The following is a 21,277-nucleotide window of genomic DNA, read 5'->3' on the forward strand; positions in this document are numbered from 1 at the left end:
ATACACCTATTTGCTACATTGTTTGCAGTAGCAAAAACCCAGAAGCCACACATCAGGGTACAGTGGAATTCCTTGCAGCCTTTGGAAAGATCAAGGTATGTGTGTGCCTCCAAGGAGTATGAGTGTGTCTGTGTGTCTGTGTCTGTGTGTGTCTGTTTGCTGGTACATGCCTTTTTTTGGTTTTGTGTGTTTTTTTGCTTGTTTCTGAGGCTACAAAAGAAAACTGGGTGTCTTTAGGCTTAGGAAAAAGGAACTTGGGTGTCTGGAAGGTAACTTTTACTTTTCAATTATAGCTTCCTATAACTTTTGAATTATTTATACTGAGTACATATTGCTTTTATTTTTTAAAAAGCATATATGTAGAGAGGCAGATGTAATTTTAACAGTTTTTCCTAAGGGTCATAGAACTTTAGTTCTAGAAGGGAGCTTAGAGAGCCTTGGACAGTTGCCCTCAATTTAAATATAAGAAAACTTAGATTTAGCAAAGTATCTGCAAAGCCTACACTAGAATTCAGGTCCCAAGGACAGCAAGAGCTTATGAATATATTGACTTGTTCTGTTCTGTTCTGTTCTAACAGTTTATTTAACTGATGTCCATTTCTCATTGTGAAGAATTGATTTCGAAAGACCCAATAAAATATTGACCTTTGTGAGACAGATCTTCATGTAACTACCTCTGGCAATAAAGGTAAAGTGGTAGTGTTAACTCTTACCTACATTTTGTAACTTTTCCTTAAAAGTGAGTTTATTTATGAGGTCTGTAAGTTTTTAATATTTGAAACGAATTTGTGTCTAGAGTCCAAAGCTTCCCTTTTTGATTTGAATACTAACTGATTATCTAGATTTTTAAAACTGATTTTACTGAGTTTTTGTTCCATCTAGTTTCCAGGGATGAATAGATGGAGAAGTAATTTTTGTGTCTTCTAAATGGCTTCCGATTTAAAGACCAAGTATACTGAAAAGGATGGTAGGGAAATTGTTTAAAGGAGGAAAATTTATATATTGAGGGGGAACTCTCAGTTCTTGAAAATATGAGTTCTTCTTTTAACTATAAGTTGAGTCTTTTCCTGGCTCTTCAAGGCCAGAAACATTTTCTCTTAATTCAAACCAAGCAAAGAAATTGGTAGTAGTGAGGCTGGTGATTTAACATGGGACTGGACATCCAAACTGTATTCAACGAATATTTTTTATGGTTGATTGACTTTAGGGCTTAAGCAATGGAAACACATTTATTAATGCTCAGAGTAGTTGTTGGACTTAGGATAAAAATCTATTTTTTGCTGTGACTCTACTAGTTGTATGGGTGGGAAAAACTTAGTCTTCCAAAATTTAAATAATCCATAAACCTCTCCCGAAAAGGGACCTCTATTTGATAATAATTTGATTCAGCTAATAAGATGACTCGTTGCTGTGAAGGAAAGGGTTTTCAGGAAATAGAGTAAAAGAGTCTTTTTACATCTGAGGATCAGAGTCAAATATGTGCAGCTTTAATCAGTTAAGGTTTGGTTGAATTGAAAGGAAGAAGAGTTACAGAGGGCCAAGAACAAATAGAGCCGCAAATTTACCTTCGTAACCTCACAGCCTTGCGGAGGAATCCAGGTTCTGTAGCCACTTTAATTCTGTTGCGAATGTAGACTGAGCAGTAGAATTGGGTATCCTGACAGTTGACTTAATTTGAACAGTCGCATTAGGTAAGACTGGAAAACAGTCTGTAAAACAGTTTACTGAATGTCCATTAAATCCTTTTATATCTCTAGAATATTTTGCTAATTCCTTTATTCACCAGATGTTTATGAAGCACCTTCTATGTGCCAGGCACAATACAGGATTATCTGGGTACAAGTCCCTTGCCCTCAAAGAGTATTCAGGCTAATAGCAGAGAACTCCCTTCACTTTACTCAGATCACTTCAGTCTTTTACTCCTGAAGAATTAAGTAGCATTAGCAAGTTTTCTTGGTTTTTTTTACTACCACCCAAAAGGCATTTGTTACAATTTTTGTTATTATTTATATCTCCATCTCCAAAAATGCTTTTACGTCTACCTTTTATTTTTCTAGCCAGTTTCCCATCTCAGAAAACAGATCTCAGCTCCCAGTCCCATTATGATCAGTTGTTTTCCTCAACTGATAGAAAATAAACTATGTACTACAGAATAAGGCTTAGTGGTCAGCAAAACTAGTGATTTCTTTTTTTTTTTTTTTTTTTTTTTTTTTTTGCTGTACGCGGGCCTCTCACTGTTGTGGCCTCTCCCGTTGCAGAGCACAGGCTCCGGACGCACAGGCTCAGCGGCCATGGCTCACGGGCCCAGCCGCTCCGCGGCATATGGGATCCTCCCAGACCGGGGCACGAACCCGTGTCCCCTGCATCGGCAGGCGGACTCTCAACCACTGCGCCACCAGGGAGGCCCACTAGTGATTTCTTTAAGGCAAGACAGAGTCTACAGGCTTGATATTATAATTTTTAAAAAGAGAAGCCTACGTGGATACAATAAGAAAAGTTTCAAAGATCCAGGATGGCTTTGTTAAAAATTTTTACACCCAAATGAAGAAAGAAAGTTTAATCAAGTTTCTGTTGGACCCAAACAAGAAAAAGACCAGGGGCTGCTTCTGACTTTGAACTGGGCATTATCTCAGCAGACCCCCCACTGTCTAGGTTCTGGTTTTCAGACTTGCAGGACCAGAATGTCAGTATTATAAGTGTGCTCAGAAGATGATCAGGCTCTATAAACTGTGGACAGTGTGGAGGATTCATTCACACAAAACAAATCCATGGAAGAGTAGGGATGGGGCTGCTACTTTTGGCTGTGGTCACAGAAGGACTTTTTTATTTCTAATTAAAAATTTTCTAATTAAAAAAACGAAAGCATTTATTTATTTCTTTTGGCTGTGCCGGGTCTTAGTTGCGGCACGAGGGATCTTTGCTGTGGCATGAGGACTTCTTAGTTGCGGCATGAGGGATCTTTGCTGTGGCATGAGGACTTCTTAGTTGCAGCATGCATGAGGTATCTAGTTCCCTGATCAGGGATTGAACCTGGGCCCTCTGCATTGGGAGCATGGAGTCTTATCCACTAGACCACCAGGGAAGTCCCCAGAAGGCCTTTTTCAAAAGAGATGACTGTTGAGCTAAACATAAATAACAAGACGCAAGTAATGTGAATAAGTAGGAGAAGGGTCTTCCAGGCTGAGGGAAGATAGCACTAAGACCCTGAGATGGAAGCAGGCTCGGCTTATTTACAGAAAGAAGGCCAGTCGGTGTGTTGGAGTGAGGGATAGGTGATAAATTTGGCACAATGGACCAGTTTTTATAGGACCCTATAGGGTCAGGTAAAGAGATTGAATTTTATTCTAAGTGTGGTTAAATGGAAGAGGGACATGATCTGATTTACCTTTTTAAAGTTCATTGTGGCTACTGTGTGGCAAAGACATTGTGCTACAGAGGAAGCTGGAAGATCAGTTAGACACCAGTTAACACTGGTTCAGGTGAGAGAAAACTGCACAGAAATGGGTAAAATTTGAGATGGATAAATGTGGGCTGTATTAGGAAGCTGGACAGCTGACAGGACTTGCTGATAGTTGGGATATGAGAAGATAGGGGTTTTGGCTTGAGCAACTGGGTAGAAGATGGTGCCATTTAGTATTTTAGTCATGTTAGACTTTTCAAATGAATATAATTAAGGAATGATAGAAATTGTGCTTTTTAATTCTGTAAGCTTGTGGCAAAGGAGAGAGAGATCTCCTGGGGAAAAGACGCTGGTTTTTTGTAAACTCAGACTAGAAAATACTCTGGCATGTTAGAAAAGTAGACATTTTATTTTTAAAAATTAATGATGATTAGGTGCTGAAATATGGAAAGTCCTTAAAAAAATATGAGGACATATGATTTGTTCCCAGGGTCTAGTCTTGAAAGTAGGCATGAGCCTATCAACAGTTTGCCCAGGTGTCATTAATAATTGTGCTCAGAATTTGTTAGAACAAAAGAGCAAAGTTTTCAACAGAGTTGCCACTTGAAAACAAAATCAGAATTGAAAGTTAGGGTATGTATATATATATACGCACACACACATATATATATATGTATCTTCTATCAGGTATTTTTCCAGTTCCTCCGTGTTGAATAATACCTCATCTAAGGATCACCTAGTCACAGGAATTAAAGTATTGAATTAGAAGTTGAAAGACTTCAGTCTTAACTCAGCCCCCTTAATAGCCGTGTAACCATGGTAGATTGTAACCTCTGAGCTTCTGTTTCCTTATTTGTAAAATACTTGCCCTGCACGCCTCACAGAGCTGTTAATAAATCACGAATGTCAGAGTACTTGGAAGATGGTGAAGCGTTGAATACTGCTTGTGAGGGAATGGTTATACAGCTTAAAGCATTTACCACAAAAGGACCTTAGAAGTCCTTTTAAAGAAGACAAGGAAGCGCTGGCTTTGGCAGCACGTGTGCTGAAATTTGAATGACACAGAGAAAATCAGCACGGCCAAAACATAAAAAACTAAACAGCCAAGGAAGACGGGGGTGGGAGTGCTCCGCTCGTACCTCTACTGTGAATCTTGAGGTTGTGGTTTCCATTGGGCTGTAGTACTCAACTGTACAGACCTATTCTCAGTGGCCTTATAATTCTTAACCAAAGTGACCTGTGAAACAGAGGGCCCTAGATAAATTTGAATGCTATGAGGATGATACAGTGTAAGTTTGGTTTTGCTCTCTTATTTGGTAGTTAGAACTTTATTCCTATCCATAATGAAAACGAAAGGCAGCAAAATATGGTTAGTATTTTTTACTTTTAAGTTCTTTTCCCTTTATTTGCTCTTGGGCTCTGGAGAGGCATTTTGTTTGGTTTACTTGGAGTATCTTTTCCTTAAGAAGGGAAAAGTATAAACATGCCAGATGCTTGCTAGCAGTTGAAAGCAACTGTTGGTCAGCCAGAGAAAAGAAGGAAAAAAACAGGTTGGGGAATGGAAAAAGTGAAGCAAGAGGGAGGAAAAACAGATTTGAAAGAGGAGAAAAAGCATTTAAATCATTCCCAAAGTCTCAAGTTTTCTTTTTAAAAATCTGTCTTTGAGTCTAAGTACTATACTTTGAGGTGATTGAAGGAGGGGTTGGTCTTAGAGGAGAGGGAGTAAAATCAGGGAAAGTGTTCAGGTTAGAGGTAGATGATGGAGAGGAAGGAGAAGGTGCTCTCTGGAAACATGGCTCCTTGTGAGGACTGACAGTCTCTGAGGATGTACCGGGTTAAGATGGGTGTTATTCTTATTTAAAATGTGCTTCTTACTGAAGTATAGAACGTCAGTCTCTTTACTCCCTCTGCTTAAGTAACCCCGGTGCTGTGTTCCCATCAACCGGGGAAAATATTTCACCAAGAGCTAAATTTTTTATTATTGAGAAGATCTGGACTGAATTCATTGGCTCTTTTGGTTTGATTCAGACTACTCTGATGTCAACTTTTTAAAGCTTTTCTAATCTACTTTTCCCTCTAAATTCATTGTTTTGGGGGACTTCCCTGCTGGTCCAGTGGTTGAGAATCCGCTTTCCAGTGCAGGGGACCAGGGGTTCGATCCCTAGTCGGGGAACTAAGATCCCACATGCCCGTGGCGTACGCTCTGGAGCCTGTGCACTGCAACTAGAGAGAAGCCCGTGTGCCGCAAGGAAAGATCCCGCACCACAATGAAGATCCCGCGTGCTGCAACTAAGACCCGACGCGGCCAAATAAATAAATAAATATTTTTTTTTAAAAAGAAAAAGCCGAACAAAAAGTAGAGAGATTGTGAAACCTTCAGCTGAAGTCCTCTTCATTTACTTTCTCAGTTCTTTTTCCTACCTCACTCCCCAGAGACAATCTATGACCATAAATTTAGTGTGCATCTTGTGCAGAGTGTGTGTGTGAATGTATAAATAAATTCTATTGCAGTCATTTTTTTCATTTATTCTTGTTTTCAAGATCTATCCATCTGGATACATGGAGATCTAGGTCCCTCATTTCAGCTGTTTCATTTTTTAATTTCTCTGTATGAATATTTCACAGTTTTCCCAAACCCCTTTGAAGGATATTTAAATTGTGTCCATTTTTTTTTTGCCATTACAGACAGAACTTCAGTGAACAACCACCTCATGTCGTTTTTTCCTCCTCCCCCTCCTTCCTTGTTATTGCTTGGGTGGTTTGATTTTTGTCCTAAATATCTTATTTGAATTCTCCCATTTGGTTTACCACTTTGGTATTCACAATCATCATTTGAAGGAGAGGAAGGGATGAAGAAAACCTTCTCTAACTTGAAATGCCAGTTTTCTTTTACTAAGGCCAGGGGCTCTGAAATGTTCTTTTCCTGTGGATTCTTTATGGACTCTGATAAATTTGGCAACCTTTGCATTTAACATTTTATATTTTTATTGTCTCATATCCAATAGCTGATTTTCATAAACATCAGTAACTACTCACGTTTTCCCTTGCTCCGTTATATGTTTTCTTTCATTACTTTTTAACTCCTAGAATACTTCCCACTCGTTAAATGTAGGACTGGTATTTAGTTGGTTGATCGCCAACCTAGTTCATTCAATTCTTGTCTTACAAATTCATCATGAACCAAATGTAGCTGATATTTACGAAAGAGTTTCTTGGAGCATTCTTAGCCAAATTAGACATTTTAAAAATGTAAGCCTTTACCTTAGATTAGAATTATTACAGATAAATTTTGTTCAGGGACCATATGTTTCAATGACCAATGGTTTTCTTTTCTTTTTTTTTTTTTGGCTGTGTTGGGTCTTCGTTGCTGTGCGCAGGCTTTCTCTAGTTGCGGAGAGCGGGGGCTACTCGTTGCGGTGCGCGGGCTTCTCATCGCGGTGGCTTTTCTTGTTGCGGAGGACGGGCTTCAGTAGTTGTGGCACGCAGGCTCAGTAGTTGTGGCTCACGGGCTCTAGAGCACGGGCTCAGTAGTTGTGGCACACGGGCTTAGTTGCTCCACAGCATGTGGGATCTTCCTGGATCAGGTATCGAACCCATGTTCCCTGCACAGGCAGGCGGATTCTTAACCACTGAGCCACCAGGGAAGTCCCAGGGTGTATTTTTAATTTTTATGTTCCAGGGTTTTGTTTTTTTTTTTCCCACTTTAAAGGTGGATCCTGTTCAGAGCTTTGAGCACTTGGAATGTTAAAGTGTTACAAATGAAAGCCGTTACTCTTCTCTAATAATACACTCCGCCAGCTGAAGTGTTTGAGTAGGACTTCCTTTCTTGAATATATCAACTATCTTTAAGAATTTGTGTGCTAAGTATTTTTTAAAGTAATTGATAAGACCTTAAAATGGAAATCTTAGTAATAAATATAAGTGTAGAATATCAGGTGCCTGTGTATTTTCTTTCAGATTTGTTTATGTCCTAGGATATGGTTCATGTCACAAGTTACTGTGGTTGGAAAGTAACCTTCGGATCTAGGCTTATTCTGCCTTTATTTTAGGTGAAGCATTCCACCAAAAGTATAAGCTCTCTCTGTATACTCAGAAGTATGTGTGATCACTCAGTAGGCAGTGCATTGTTCAGTGGATTTTCTTCCTTATGTTGTAATCACTAAGTTTGAATGGAGTCCTTTACCTGCTTTTCTCCTGTCAATCCCATGTTTTATGCTGCAGAGAAATGTTCCTATTTTAAATCTTTCTTTAGCATAAAAGTATGTTCTTATGTGGAATACTAACACCATGGAGTTTTGTTTTCCCTTCCACTCTGGAAAGTGCTATAAAAAGTTTCAGTTCCTAAGTCAAAAATAATTTTTTCTTTTAACTGTAGTCACCGTCTTGGGATATTTCATCTGGATACATAACAGAAGACTTTACTGTTTTTGTGGGCATCAGAATATAATATAAAGAACCTTCTTCTTGAAATTATATTTTGTTTGCATAATTCTTTATTTAACACACCTTTTTTCCTGACTTTAAAGAAAATATGCTCATTAAAAAAAAAACTTTAATGAAAAGTATAACTAACGGAAGCAATCACTCAGTCTTCGTTGTTACATCTTGTTGAGTAATTTCCTTAGTGGTTATGGCAGCGCACACCCGCACCAGCTGTACAGGAGAGCTCTTGTCGTGTCTCTCTGGGCTTTCCCAGCATTGCCGTCACTAAAACGTGCACTGCACATTTGTTTTAGGGGAAAATCCAGTTTAGTTTGTATCAACTTTTTATAAGTCTTACCTGTGAGTCAGTACTAATAAGAGCATAAATCTGAAACTTGTAGTAAAACAAACTTTGTTAATAAATTTGACTTACAGAGAAGGGAAGCCTTCATTTTTTCAAATGTATTGTATTTCAAAAGTTATTGTCTAATCTTTCAAGGATAGAAATCCAAAAGAAGAGGAGATTAATAAGGTCATTTATTAAATAAGTATTTGTTTCTGATCTTCCACTTGCCAGACACTGTCTGGGTACAGCAGCAAAACAGACAAGAGTCTGCCTTCTTACATCTCAGGTAAAGTGTGGTAAATGACTGTGTGCTATAGAAAAAAATGAAACAATGCAGGAGAAATAGGATTATGGCTGGGGCGGGGAGGGGATGACATGCTTAAGGGTGTCAGGGAAGGCCTCACAGAGATGGTGGTTATTAGGGAAAGCCCCAACAATGGGGAGGGAGTGTGCCAGGAGAATATCTAGGGGAAGAGTTATCCAGGTAGAAAAAAGGGCAAATGCAAAGCCCTAAGGCAGGAATGAGCCTATTCTGTCTGATGAACAGCAGCAGAGAAGGCCAGTGTGGCTGGAACACAGTGAACTCCGGAGAACATAATTGGAGATGAGGCCAGAGAGGTAATGAGGTCCAGCTTGTGCAGGGCCTTTTCAGTTACTGTAAGGACTTGGGCTTTTACTCAGAGATGAGATGGAAATCATTGGAGGTTCCATCAGAGGACATGATTAAACTAAGAAGGTAACACCAAAAAATACTTGTGTCCTGGCTTTGCTTTTTCAAAAGCTTTCATTTGTTTCTTATAATAATTTGGATATTAACTAGTGGCCCCTGGTGAGTAGTCATACATAGAATTAAACATTTGTGTCAGTACCGAAAATTTCCCAGGAATACAGATCTTAGGTATTGCATTTAAATTCAAAGAAAGAAAGTGTAATAGGAAAGCCCGTCTATAGAAATTCATTCCTGGGTCGCCCTGCTTTTATTACTGAGTTCTCATCCTGAACTGTCTTGAAAAAAAAAATCAAGGGTATATTCTGTGCAATACACTATATTCACCCTTAGACATTGGAGGAGATATATACATACACATACATACACACACATATACTCTCTTGGGTAATTTTATTGCATATTTTAATGCATTTTAAATTATGATTTTATTTTAATGCATTTTTATTTTGAAATATAACCCATAGAAAAATACACAAAACATAACTGTATAGTTTAAAGTTTAATTATAAAAAGCAAGTACTTATATAACCACCAATTAGACCTGGCAATATACCATTGCCAGCAACCAGAAGAAGCTTGCTGTGTTGTGTGTTACTTCTAGATCATAACCCATACCCAGGTGTCACTAATCTGACATTTGTGATAGTAGTTTCCTTTCCTTTGTGCTTTTACCACCTAGGATTCATCGCAAACCAATATAACTTAGTTTTGTCTGTTTGGGGACTTTATATACATTAAATGGAATAATACTATACGTGTTCTTTATGTCTTCTTTCAGAACCTAACTATATGTTTGTAAAGTTCATCCATTTTGTTACGCAGAACCGTAATTTCATTGCCATGTAGAACCCTGTCATGAATATACCCCAATTTGTGTATCCATTCTACTGTTGATGTCTTGGCTGTTAGGAACACCGCTGCTGTGCATGTTCTTATTTATGTGCGCTGATGGACATGTGCAGGACTTTCTCTGGGCCATATTTGGGGGTAGAATTGTTTAGTTTTTAACAAACTAAACAATGGATCTTTAATTTTTTTTTAACATTTAAAAATTTTTTATTTATTTATTTTTGGCTGCATTGGGTCTTCATTCGTGCGCACAGGCTTTCTCTAGTTGTGGCGAGCGGGCTTCTCATTGCGGTGGCTTCTCTTGTTGCGCGGCACAGGCCCTAGGGCGTGCGGGCTTCAGTAGTTGTGGCACGCGGGCTCAGTAGTTGTGGCACACGGGCTTAGTTGCTCCGCAGCATGTGGGATCTTCCTGGACCAGGGATCGAACGCCTGTCCCTGCGTTGGCAGGTGGATACTTAATCACTGTACCACCAGGGAAGTCCCGATCTTTAGTTTTATTAGATAAGAAAAAACTGTTTTTCAACATGGTTGTACTAATATGTCTTCCTACCAACACTGTGAAAGTGTTCCTGTTCCTCCCAGTCCTTATCAGTATTGTCAGACTCTAAGTTTTGCCAATCCACTAGGCCTAAAAGTGTTCATTCTAGCAAATTAACTGAGAAACCAAAACCTTAAACACAGTTGGTGTGCAGTAAATATCTGTTAAATGAACTCGGCCTGACTCTTGCTCCTCTAAATCTTCTGATCGTGACTTGTCCTGTTTTAGAGTCAATAGTTCAGTACAGTTTTTGGTGAAGGCTCATTCCATCACTGACAGTAACTAGACTTGGTTGACCAAGGTAAGAGGAGCTTATTTGTGCCAGTGAAAGACAGCATTTACATTTCCAGGAAAAGATTCTGTTTTTGTTTTTGTTTTTTAAATGAAAGCAGCAAAGAGGAGATAGTAAATTTTTTTATTGGTTTATTAACAGTGCATTGTTAATTCTTTTATTTCCTTGGCTGCGCCTTGTGGCATGTGGGATCTTAGTTCCCCGACCAGGGATCGAACCCGTGCCCCCAGCACTGGGAGTGTGGTGTCTTAACCACTAGCCACCAGGAAGGTCCCAAGATGCTGTTTTTTAAAAATCACCCACGGTGTATGCAGTCCTTCATTTTCCCACAAAAAGGAAGATAGCGCCAGAATTTCCTGCCTAGGTTATACTCCTAGAACCCTTGCAACCACTCTTACCCCTGTTTCTGTTTTGAGTGACTTTGTAGGCTATGGTAGATTATTTAGGGGGATGGTGGTGGTGTTTAGCTAAGATACCTCACCAGTCTTCAACAGCCACTTCAGTGTGGCAGCTGTTTATTAAGACCATAGGATACATGGCTTTGTTTAAATGTATCTTGCTTCAGTGTAATTGACCCAGAGCACTTTCTTTTTCTTTAACATCTTTATTGGGGTATAATTACTTTACAATGGTGTGTTAGTTTCTGCTTTATAACAAAGTGAATCCGCTATACATATACATATATCCCCATATCCCCTCCCTCTTGAGCTTCCCTCCCACCCTCCCTATCCCACCCCTCTAGGTGGTCACAAAGCACCAAGCTGATCTCCCCGTACAATGCAGCTGCTTCCCACTAGACATCTATTTTACCTTTGGTAGTGTATATATATGTCCATGCCACTCTCTCACTTCATCCCAGCTTACCCTTCCCCCTCCCCGTGTCCTCAAGTCCATTCTGTACGTCCGTGTCTTGATTCCTGTCCTGCCCCTAGGTTCTTCAGAACCATTTTTTTTAAGATTCCGTATATATGTCTTAGCATACGGTATTTGTTCTTCTCTTTCTGACTTCACGCTGTATGACAGACTCTAGGTCCATCCACCTCAGTACAAATAACTCAATTTCGTTTCTTTTTATGGCTGAGTAATATTCCATTGTATATATGTACCACATCTTCTTTATCCATTTGTCTGTCGATGGGCATTTAGGTTGCTTCCATGACCTGGATATTGTAAATAGTGCTGCAGTGAACATTGGGGTGCATGTGTCTTTTTGAATTATGGTTTTCTCTGGGTATATGCCCAGTAGTGGGATTGCTGGGTCATATGGTAATTCTGTTTTTAGTTTTTTAAGGAACCTCCATACTGTTCTCCATAGTGGCTGTATCAATTCACATTCCCACCAACAGTGCAGGAGGGTTCCCTTTTCTCCACACCCTCTCCAGCATTTATTGTTTGCAGATTTTTTGATGATGGACATTCTGACCGGTGTGAGGTGATACCTCATTGTAGTTCTGATTTGCATTTCTCTAATGATTAGTGATGTTGAGCATCCTTTCATGTGTTTGTTGGCAGTCTGTATATCTTCTTTGGAGAAATGTCTGTTTAGGTCTTCTGCCCATTTTTGGATTGGGTTTTTTTTTTGATATTAAGCTGCATGAGCTGCGTGTATATTTTGGAGAGTAATCCTTTGTCATTTGCTTCGTTTGCAAATATTTTCTCCCATTCTGAGGGTTGTCTTTTCTTTCTTTTTTTTTTTTTTTTTGGTACGCGGGCCTCTCACTGTTGTGGCCTCTCCCGTTGCGGAGCACAGGCTCCGGACACGCAGGCTCAGCGGCCATGGCTCACGGGCCCAGCTGCTCCGTGGCATGTGGGATCTTCCCGGACCGGGGCACGAACCCGTGCCCCCTGCATCAGCAGGCGGACTCTCAACCACTGCGCCACCAGGGAAGCCCCTTTCTTTTCGTCTTGTTTATGGTTTCCTTTGCTGTGCAAAAGCTTTTAAGTTTCATTAGGTCCTTTTTGTTTATTTTTGTTTTTATTTCCATTTTTCTAGGAGGTGGGTCAAAAAGGATCTTGCTGTGATTTATGTCATAGAGTGTTCTGCCTATGTTTTCCTCTAAGAGTTTTATAGTGTCTGGCCTTATATTTAGGTCTCTAATCCATTTTGAGTTTATTCTTGTGTATGGTGTTAGGAAGTGTTCTAATTTCATTCTTTTACATGTAGCTGTCCAGTTTTCCCAGCATCACTTATTGAAGAGGCTGTCTTTTCTCCATTGTACATTCTTGCCTCCTTTATCAAAGACAAGGTGACCATATGTGTGTGGGTTTATCTCTGGGCTTTCTATCCTGTTCCACTGATCTGTATTTCTGTTTTTGTGCCAGTACCATATTGTCTTGATTACTTTGTAGTATAGTGGCTTTGTAGTATAGTCTGAAGTTCGGGAGCCTGATTCCTCCAGCTCCGTTTTTCTTTCTCAGGATTGCTTTGGCTATTCGGGGTCTTTTGTGTTTCCATACAAATTGTGAAATTTTTTGTTCGAGTTCTGTGAAAAATGCCATTGGTAGTTTGATAGGGATTGAATTGAATCTGTAGGTTGCTTTGGGTAGTAGTATAGTCATTTTCACAATGTTGATTCTTCCAATCCAAGAACATGGAATATCTCTCCATCTGTTTGCGTCATCTTTAATTTTTTTCTTTAGCGTCTTACAGTTTTCTGCATACAGGTCTTTTGTCTCCCTAGGTAGGTTTATTCCTAGGTAATTTATTCTTTTTGTTGCAGTGCTAAATGGGAGTGTTTCCTTAATTTCTCTTTCAGATTTTTGGTCGTTAATGTATAGGAATGCAAGAGATTTCTGTGCATTAATTTTGTATCCTGCTACTTTACCAAATTCATTGATTAGCTCTAGTAGTTTTCTAGTTTTCTGGTAGCATCTTTAGGATTCTCTGTATAGTATCATGTCATCTGCAAACAGTGACAGTTCTAGTTCCTCTTTTCTGATTTGGATCCTTTTATTTCTTTTTCTTCTCTGATTGCCATGGCTAAAACTTCCAAAACTATGTTGAATAATAGTGGTGAGAGTGGGTAACCTTGTCTTGTTCCTGATCCTAGAGGAAATGGTTTCAGTTTTTCACCATTGAGAATGATGTTGGCTGTGGGTTTGTCATATAGGACTTTTATTATGTTGAGGTAGTTTCCCTCTATGCCTACTTTCTGGAGAGTTTTTATCATAAATGGGTGTTGAATTTTGTCGAAAGCTTTTTCTCCGTCTGTTGAGATGATCATATGGTTTTTATCCTTCAATTTGTTAATATGGTGTATCACATTGATTGATTTGCATATACTGAAGAATCCTTGCATTCCTGGGATAAACCCCACTTGATCATGGTGTATGATCCTTTTAATGTGTTGTTGGATTCTGTTTGCTAGTATTTTGTTGAGGATTTTTGCATCTGTGTTCATCAGTGATATTGGCCCGTAGTTTTCTTTTTGTGTGTGACACCTTTGTCTGTTTTTGGTATCAGGGTGATGTGATGGTGGCTTTGTAGAATGAGTTTGGGAGTGTTCTTCCCTCTGCTATATTTTGGAAGAGCTTGAGAAGGATAGGTGTTAGCTCTTCTCTAAACATTTGATACAATTCGCCTGTGAAGCCATCTGGTCAACCCAGAGCACTTTTTATAAAGGGTTTTTTACATAGAAACTTGATAGTAATTCTTTTAGCATTTTGTGAAGTCGCTGGCAAAAGTGGTCACTCCCCTCTTGTAAACCTTGTAAATGTTGACACAGGGCAAGCCACTAATTTCATTTTTGCTGTACTCATAGGCCAGTTCATTAGAGGAATTAGCTTGAATATTTCTGACTTTAATTTCTAAGTATAATCTTTTTGAGAGATGACTAGAAAATAGAGCTCTCAGAACTAGTGATGAGGTATAAGAATGGTAATTTTGACTAGTAAATCCTAGCTAATGTATCACCTGCTTTTCTAAGATTTTCCCTTTTCAGAATAGCCTAAGTAAGTAAAGACTTGCATGAGATTCAGAATCTTGTTAAGTCTGATTCATCATCTCTATTTCCAGCAAAGATTTCCTGTTAGACAAGACAAATTAGAGTCTTCCTACTGACTTGGTGAGTTTTTACGTAGTTTTATTTTAAACATAGTTTAAGGTCATGAGGACAGAAGTGGAATGAAATGCATAGAAATATTTATCATGACTTTAAAAAATGCACATCTTGTAATGCAATCTACTGTTTCATTGCAGTGCAGATAGTATGTATAGTTGGAAGTCATATAAGGTGAGCATGTAAGTTTTTTTTTTAAATAATGAGCATTACAATCAGTGTTAAACATTTTTCATAAATGGTTTCAAAAGAGGCTTTATTCTAAATATTCTTTCCTGGAGTAAACAAGAATTATTTATTCAGATCTTCTCTGGTGACTAGTACATACAGGATAAGGCTTTACACTAATGATGGAGAGGAGAAAAGATGTTTGGATTTAAATTTTTTGATAATACATGATATGGAGACTTTTAGAGTAAGATTATTTTTCTCCTGAGAAAAGATCTTCAGGGAAATTTGAATTCCAGCTTATAAAAGGAGATACCTTAAAGCAATTCACGGGCTCCCTTTTACTCTACATATAAAAGGAGTTTGATTCTGAGCAGGTTGCCTTTGTGTATGAACCTTAGAGCTCATCTCTCTGTGGGTAACTTAGACAACTGTTTCTACCATTCTGGCTAGCATCTTAAAAGTTTTGCTTTGTGGCATGAGATTCTTGCCTCAAATGCTTATGTATGTTTTTACACAGTTTTATTTGGTAAAATAGGTGTTATTGCATTTTAATCTTTTAAATTCTGACAAAAATCATTGGGAGCCAGGAAATTGTGTTAAGACGGACATTCTGTCTAACTTTCCCCTGTTTTGTCTGCCTGTGTGGTTTTACTTTTTCCTTGCGTCATGAATTTTGGAATGAACACTTGAAACTGAGAACTTCCTGCTCATCCTTTGTCCCATTTAGTTTAGTTAGAACCTTAACATTAACATAGAAATTGGCTTATTTTTTAATAACTTTGGAAGAAGGGAGAATTTATTTTTTGCAGGTGGTTTCTAGGTAAGGCACATGGGTCCATGTAAACAATCATCAGATTTCTTAAGACCATACTTACAGGAGAAGAGTAAAGCATACATACACGTCAATCTGTCTTTCATAGGTAGGGGGAGGTCGAAGTGTCGGTCATAAAGGTAAGAGTCTCCAGAGAACACTGAATTCTGTACTGCTAGATAGTATGTAGTAGTAACTGCTGAAGAGGATCGATCGGCTGCCCTTGTAGTAGAGCAAATCCTCTGGAGCAGGTGGGTCTTTTCAGCTTCTAAGTTAATGAACTTGTTCCAAATTATATACCCTAAGACCAGTTTAGAATTTATTCTTGGTATGCATTCCTTGAGCCCTTTCTGTAGCCAGACTGTGTTAGCAAGAAATATTTTTAAATGGCTTGACTGAAACATCGATGGCCAAAGAGACCTGCTTGTTGAATTTGGCTTCTATAAAGGCCAGAGGATCCTGTGGGGTTATGCAAACTCTGCCTATTTGTTTCATGAAGTGACTCTTGTGTTTTTGAATTCCTTGCAAATTAGACATGCTTAAATTGTATTAAGGCCAAGGCATTCATCTGTTTACTGTTTGATTTTATAAGGTTCTTCATAATTGTAGTTGAGGGGAGAGAGAAGGTGAAAAATCTCAAAACAGCTTTGGGAATAGAATTATATAATAAATGGAGTCTTCTTAGCCATAAGGTTTTTCCCCTCTTCTTCCTCTTCCTTCTTCTTTTTTAAAATTCTGTTCCAGCTCTTGTTTTAGAATAAATTTTCTCAACCTAGAGGAGACGTCTTTGATAACATGTGGGATGTGTTAAAATCTTCATCTTTCCTAAGTTTGCTCTTTGTGGCCCTAGAGATTTTTGCCCAAGCCATTCAGTGGAATCAACACATTATTATAATTTGTGAAAAGAGAGAAGTTGCTGATTGCCTCTGCCTATCTAATTTCATTTCTAAAGGTGTTTTCCTTTGGAACTGAGATCCACTTTGAAGTGAAATAGCCCCTTTATAGTCAGGTTTGTTTGCTGATTTGGATTCGTGTCATTCCATTTCAGACATCTCCCAAATGATGGATTTTGAAGGTGATGTGTGGAGAAGCTTAATCCTATGAACCCTATCTGCCTTTTTTTTTTTTTTTTTTAAAGCAGTTGGAGGAGGGTTTTTTTGTTTCCCTAGCAGGGGTTTAGTAATTAACAACAGCAGCACATCACCTGATGGAGAGAACCCAGACCTTGTGAAACCTGTGCCCGTTGCAGCCATCATGGTTTACGCTGCAGGACCCTCCACCCAAGTGGAGACAGGGATTTTTTCCTTCTCTGTTGTCATGTAGATGTAGTCATTTGTGCCTAAATTAAAAAGCAAAACAAAAACTCAATAAGTCTTTTTAAGGTCTAAGGAGATGCAGTCCTGCAAGTCTGCTGAATGGCACCTACCTCTTTGCAGGACAGAGCTCTGCATCTGGAGCAGAACCTGCTGTCCCTGGACGTAGTTTAGGGAATCATGCTAATATGTCCATGTCAATCACTCTCACGTAATGGATAGTTTTCAGGGGGAGGGAATGATTCCCTAGCCCTGAACTTAAATTGGCAATAAATGTTTCTGCTCTTTGATTTTTTGTTTTTTCTAACTGGAAAAGTTGCATCCATATTGAGAATTATTCCATATTATTCCAACCTCTGAGCTGGTTGCTGAGGTCTCCTTGGGGACAAGGACACTTTGTAGTTATTTATAACCTATAGAGAAGGGCAGTAAGGCTGTGAACAGCCAGCAGCACACGATGAGGTTTGGGAGTCAGTGGGAGCAGTCTGTTGTTTATTCCTCTGCTTTCCACGACTTGAAATTCTTTCATGTATCTTCTTGTTCCTCTTCATTTTGACTTTGGATGAACTTTACTAGCTGGGGTATTTCTATAAAACTCTTATCTTGTAACACTTAGATTGAGGAGAAGAAGGAAAAATAGCCTTTTTATGTACAAAAGCATGTCTAATCCTCACAGTCATTTCAGAGTCTATGCTTGCCTAAGAGATCTGTAAACTGGGAAAACCTTAAAGGTACTGACATGCATGTGTAATACTATACTTGTTTCTGAGTTTTCCTTATATACAATACTTTCTTCTAAGTTTTCCTTATACACAACAGTTGCAAGAACAGTTGAACTCTTAGTTAAATATTTGGCTATGGTAGAAAATATGTTCTGCATCTTAGCCTGGTATAGAAAAAACTTAATGTGTCTATACATGTCTTAAAGGTATGTCTCCCTGTCTCTCTTTATATCTGTACACATGTGTACATGTGTATATATTTAATGTTAATTATTGTTTCTCTACATGTACATTTTTATTTATTTTTATTTTTTATTTTTATTTTTTTTTTTGCGGTACACGGGCCTCTCACTGTTGTGGCCTCTCCCGTTGCGGAGCACAGGCTCCGGACGCGCAGGCTCAGCGGCCATGGCTCACGGGCCCAGCCGCTCCGCGGCACGTGGGATCTTCCCGGACCGGGGCACGAACCCGTGTCCCCTGCATCGGCAGGCGGACTCTCAACAACTGCACCACCAGGGAAGCCTGATAGTTTTCTTTTAAAAATATTTTCTTGTTTTAATAGTATGCTTGGATTCCTATAGCTGTTACTCATTCAGCAACTCCCAAACTTTAATCTTTTAACTAGAGTTCATTAAGGGAAAATATGACCCCAAAAGACAGTAGTCTAGTTAGTCAACAGCAATTTCATTGAACAAATAGTTATTGAGTGCCTATTCCTGTTATGATACCATTTTAGGCACAGGGGGATGCTGTTCTCTCATTGTGCTTAACTCCTAGTGGGATAGACCGTAGACAAGTGAAAATATAAAAACAAGGTAATTTCAGATAGTGGTATTAAAAAAGAAATTTGAATAGGGTAATGTGATGAAAGAGGCTAGAAGTGGGGACTGCTTTAGATCTGGTCGTCAGGGATGACCTCTCTGAGGATATTACATTTGATAGGACACCTAAATGACAAGAAGGAGCCAGCTGTGAAAAGATCTGAGGGAAGAAAGAGCTTTCCAGGCTGAGGAAAGAGGCTGATGTGTTTACCAAGTAGAATTAAAGGCCTGAGTGACTAGAGCGTGGTGATTGAGAAGGGTGGGTGTTAGATGAGGTCAGGGAGGTGCACTGAAGCTGTGGCGGCCATGACAAAAGGCAGGTTTTATTTGGATAGGAGTGGAAGTCACTGAAGAATTCCTGTCTTGTTTTTCATAAGGGTCTGACTTACAAGCCATCTCATAACCAAGAAGAATTAATTGTGAAGTCTGCTAATTCCTTTTAAAATATTTTTATTTATTATTTGAAAAGGTAATATATTCACATGGTTCAAAATTCAATAAGTACAAATGGGAACAGTGGAAATTCTCCTTCTCACCCAAGTACCCAGTTTCTTTCCTTGGAAGTAACCAGTGTCCCTAGAGTCTTGTGTAGCTTTACAGACAGAGATATTTTACACACACATACATACATACATACATAAATATTTCTGCCTCTTTAGGTAGAAAGAGCTTCCCCATTCCTTTTTTAAATAGATACTATTATTACATTGTATCATAATTTATTTAATCAATCCCCTATTGATGGACTTTCAGGTTATTATTTCCATGTTTTTGTGATTACAAATAGTGCCACACTGAAAAACCTTTTATATTTGTCATATTAAATATATTAGTAGGATAAATTTCTAGACATGGAATTGTTGGATCAAAGGGTATATGCATTTCTTATTCATTCTGATATGCATTTCCCTTCATGAAGTTTATAACAATTTATACTCTAATCAGAAATGTTCTCCTTATCCTGGGCAAGTGTTATCAAACATTTTAATCTTTGCCAATTCACTGGGTGAATTAATGTGTGGTTTAATTTGCATTTATGTTTTCACATATTTAAGAACCATTGATACTTACATGTTTGTAAACCATTGGCTGTTCTTTGCGCATTTTTCTGTTAGGCTATTGACTTTTTTCTTCTTGATCTTTAGATTCACTCAATTCTAACTCCCTCTGTTAAAGAATTTTTTAAAAATACAATGTTACATGTCAGTTATATCTCAGTTTTAAAAAAGCAGTCATCTTTAACTTGTAAATTTTAGGAAACATGAACCTGACATAAGACATGAGAAACCCTAGTCTTTCCTTTGCTGATTGAAGTCTCTCTTGATTGCCCTTGGTTTCATTTTAAGAAGTGTCTCTAAATTTAAAAAAAGCAGAAAAGAAAAAGAAAAAAGTGCATTTAGTATTTTGTTAGAGTAGATTGATCTGCAAAAAGTTTACCCATAACAAATATTCAGAAGTCATTCAAACCTTGCAAGAGAGGAAGTCAGTATGACCTGTAATAATCTGTCCTTGGGGTAATGAGAAAGAAGTTTTTACCTCCTGGGCTGTATATGATTGAGGACACAGTAACAGAAGAAATACAAACATTCCTTTGAGGTCCCAAAAGTTTCTCAAAAATGAATATACCCAAGTCTTTCTATAGTTTTTGGGGGGTTTTTTTGTTTTTTGGTTTTTTATTGTCAAGTCTTTTTGGCATCTTCTGTTTTGGAAAATGCAAACGTCTCTCAAGTTTAAAATAGTTACAACATTGGGATTTTTCCTTACTTGGAAACTGTACCAGGCTTTAAACCAAGAGAAGAAATAGTTACAGGCTTTAAAAAGTCCCTAACAAACCATTCTTTGGCAAGAAACCATGTCCCAGCCATCTAGCTTGTGCATGTTTGTGTATTATATTAAACAACATGAAATTGTCAGGATTTAATAGAGTGAACAGGAAAATAAATGGTGGTATATAACAGATACGTTCAACCTCTGAGTTGTCAGCATAGTGGGAAGTTTGCTAAGCCTGGGAAAATAAATTTCTCATTAGAGAACTTGGGCAGTGTTGTTTTAACTCGTTTGAAGCCAGAACAGTGTATTTTTGTGCCAGTCGTCTCCTATCAAGGTTCTCAAACCATGACCCTCAAATAGACCTCCTCTTTTCTAAAATTGTTTTTCTGCTGGGCATCTGCGGCAGTTGGCATGAAGTGCTGAAGAGTTCACGTGCAGCCAGGCTACTTTGCTTATGAACACTTTGCCCATGGTGCCTGCTGTGAGTGAAATTAATTAGATTTGTGCTGTCCTAGTCGATTTCCCTCCCAGCAGGTTGTGTGGTTAGACCTCCTCCGAGTCTAAAGCCGATTCTCCAGTTCTACTGACTGCTGGACTCGACACTTTTAAAAATTGGAAGAAAGGTTGGTGATATTTTAAAAGAAACCAAAGACTTGTCTACAGAATAAATGAGAAGCAAAAAAGATAGGTAAAAATGGCCAAGACCAAGGTTGTATTTTTTTCCTGGTTGTGATAATGGACCATGGTTCCGTAAAAACAGTTAAGCCATTAAAATAAACTGGTTTTTAAACTTGTCTTTTTCTTAGGCTTAGAGAATTCTTAACTTGTTAATTGTTAGATAAATTTGAAGTATTTTTTTAAACTTCAAAAGTAAACTCAAATTAGTATTTTATGATCTATCAATATAGAGCTGAGCCTGCACCTCACACCTACAGAGCCAAGTTTTATGCTCTTAACTAACATGTAAAATTCACATCTTCATTCCAACCTGCTCAAAAGATAGTTTTAATTGGGAATTTTGAACATTCATTCTG

The 21,277-nt window shown here is 38.4% G+C and overlaps 1 protein-coding gene across 4 annotated transcripts in view; it reads left to right on the forward strand.

The window, feature by feature from the left end:
• Positions 1–21,277, forward strand: part of SPOP (speckle type BTB/POZ protein) — a 65,353-nt gene that overhangs the window by 20,170 nt on the left and 23,906 nt on the right. For 2 of the 4 annotated variants that reach the window (XM_082604939.1, XM_082604940.1), the window contains one exon: positions 579–688. The exons of 1 other annotated variant lie outside the window; for it this stretch is intronic. The gene's annotated coding sequence lies outside the window, so the exon portion shown is untranslated. Of the gene's footprint in view, positions 1–578; positions 689–14,592; positions 14,642–21,277 lie in introns of all 4 variants that reach the window. One more of the 4 variants, XM_082604941.1, reaches the window with a different exon arrangement.

The sequence above is a fragment of the Mesoplodon mirus genome, assembly GCF_964341445.2.
Source record: "Mesoplodon mirus genome assembly, chromosome: 18".
NCBI lineage: Eukaryota > Metazoa > Chordata > Mammalia > Artiodactyla > Ziphiidae > Mesoplodon > Mesoplodon mirus.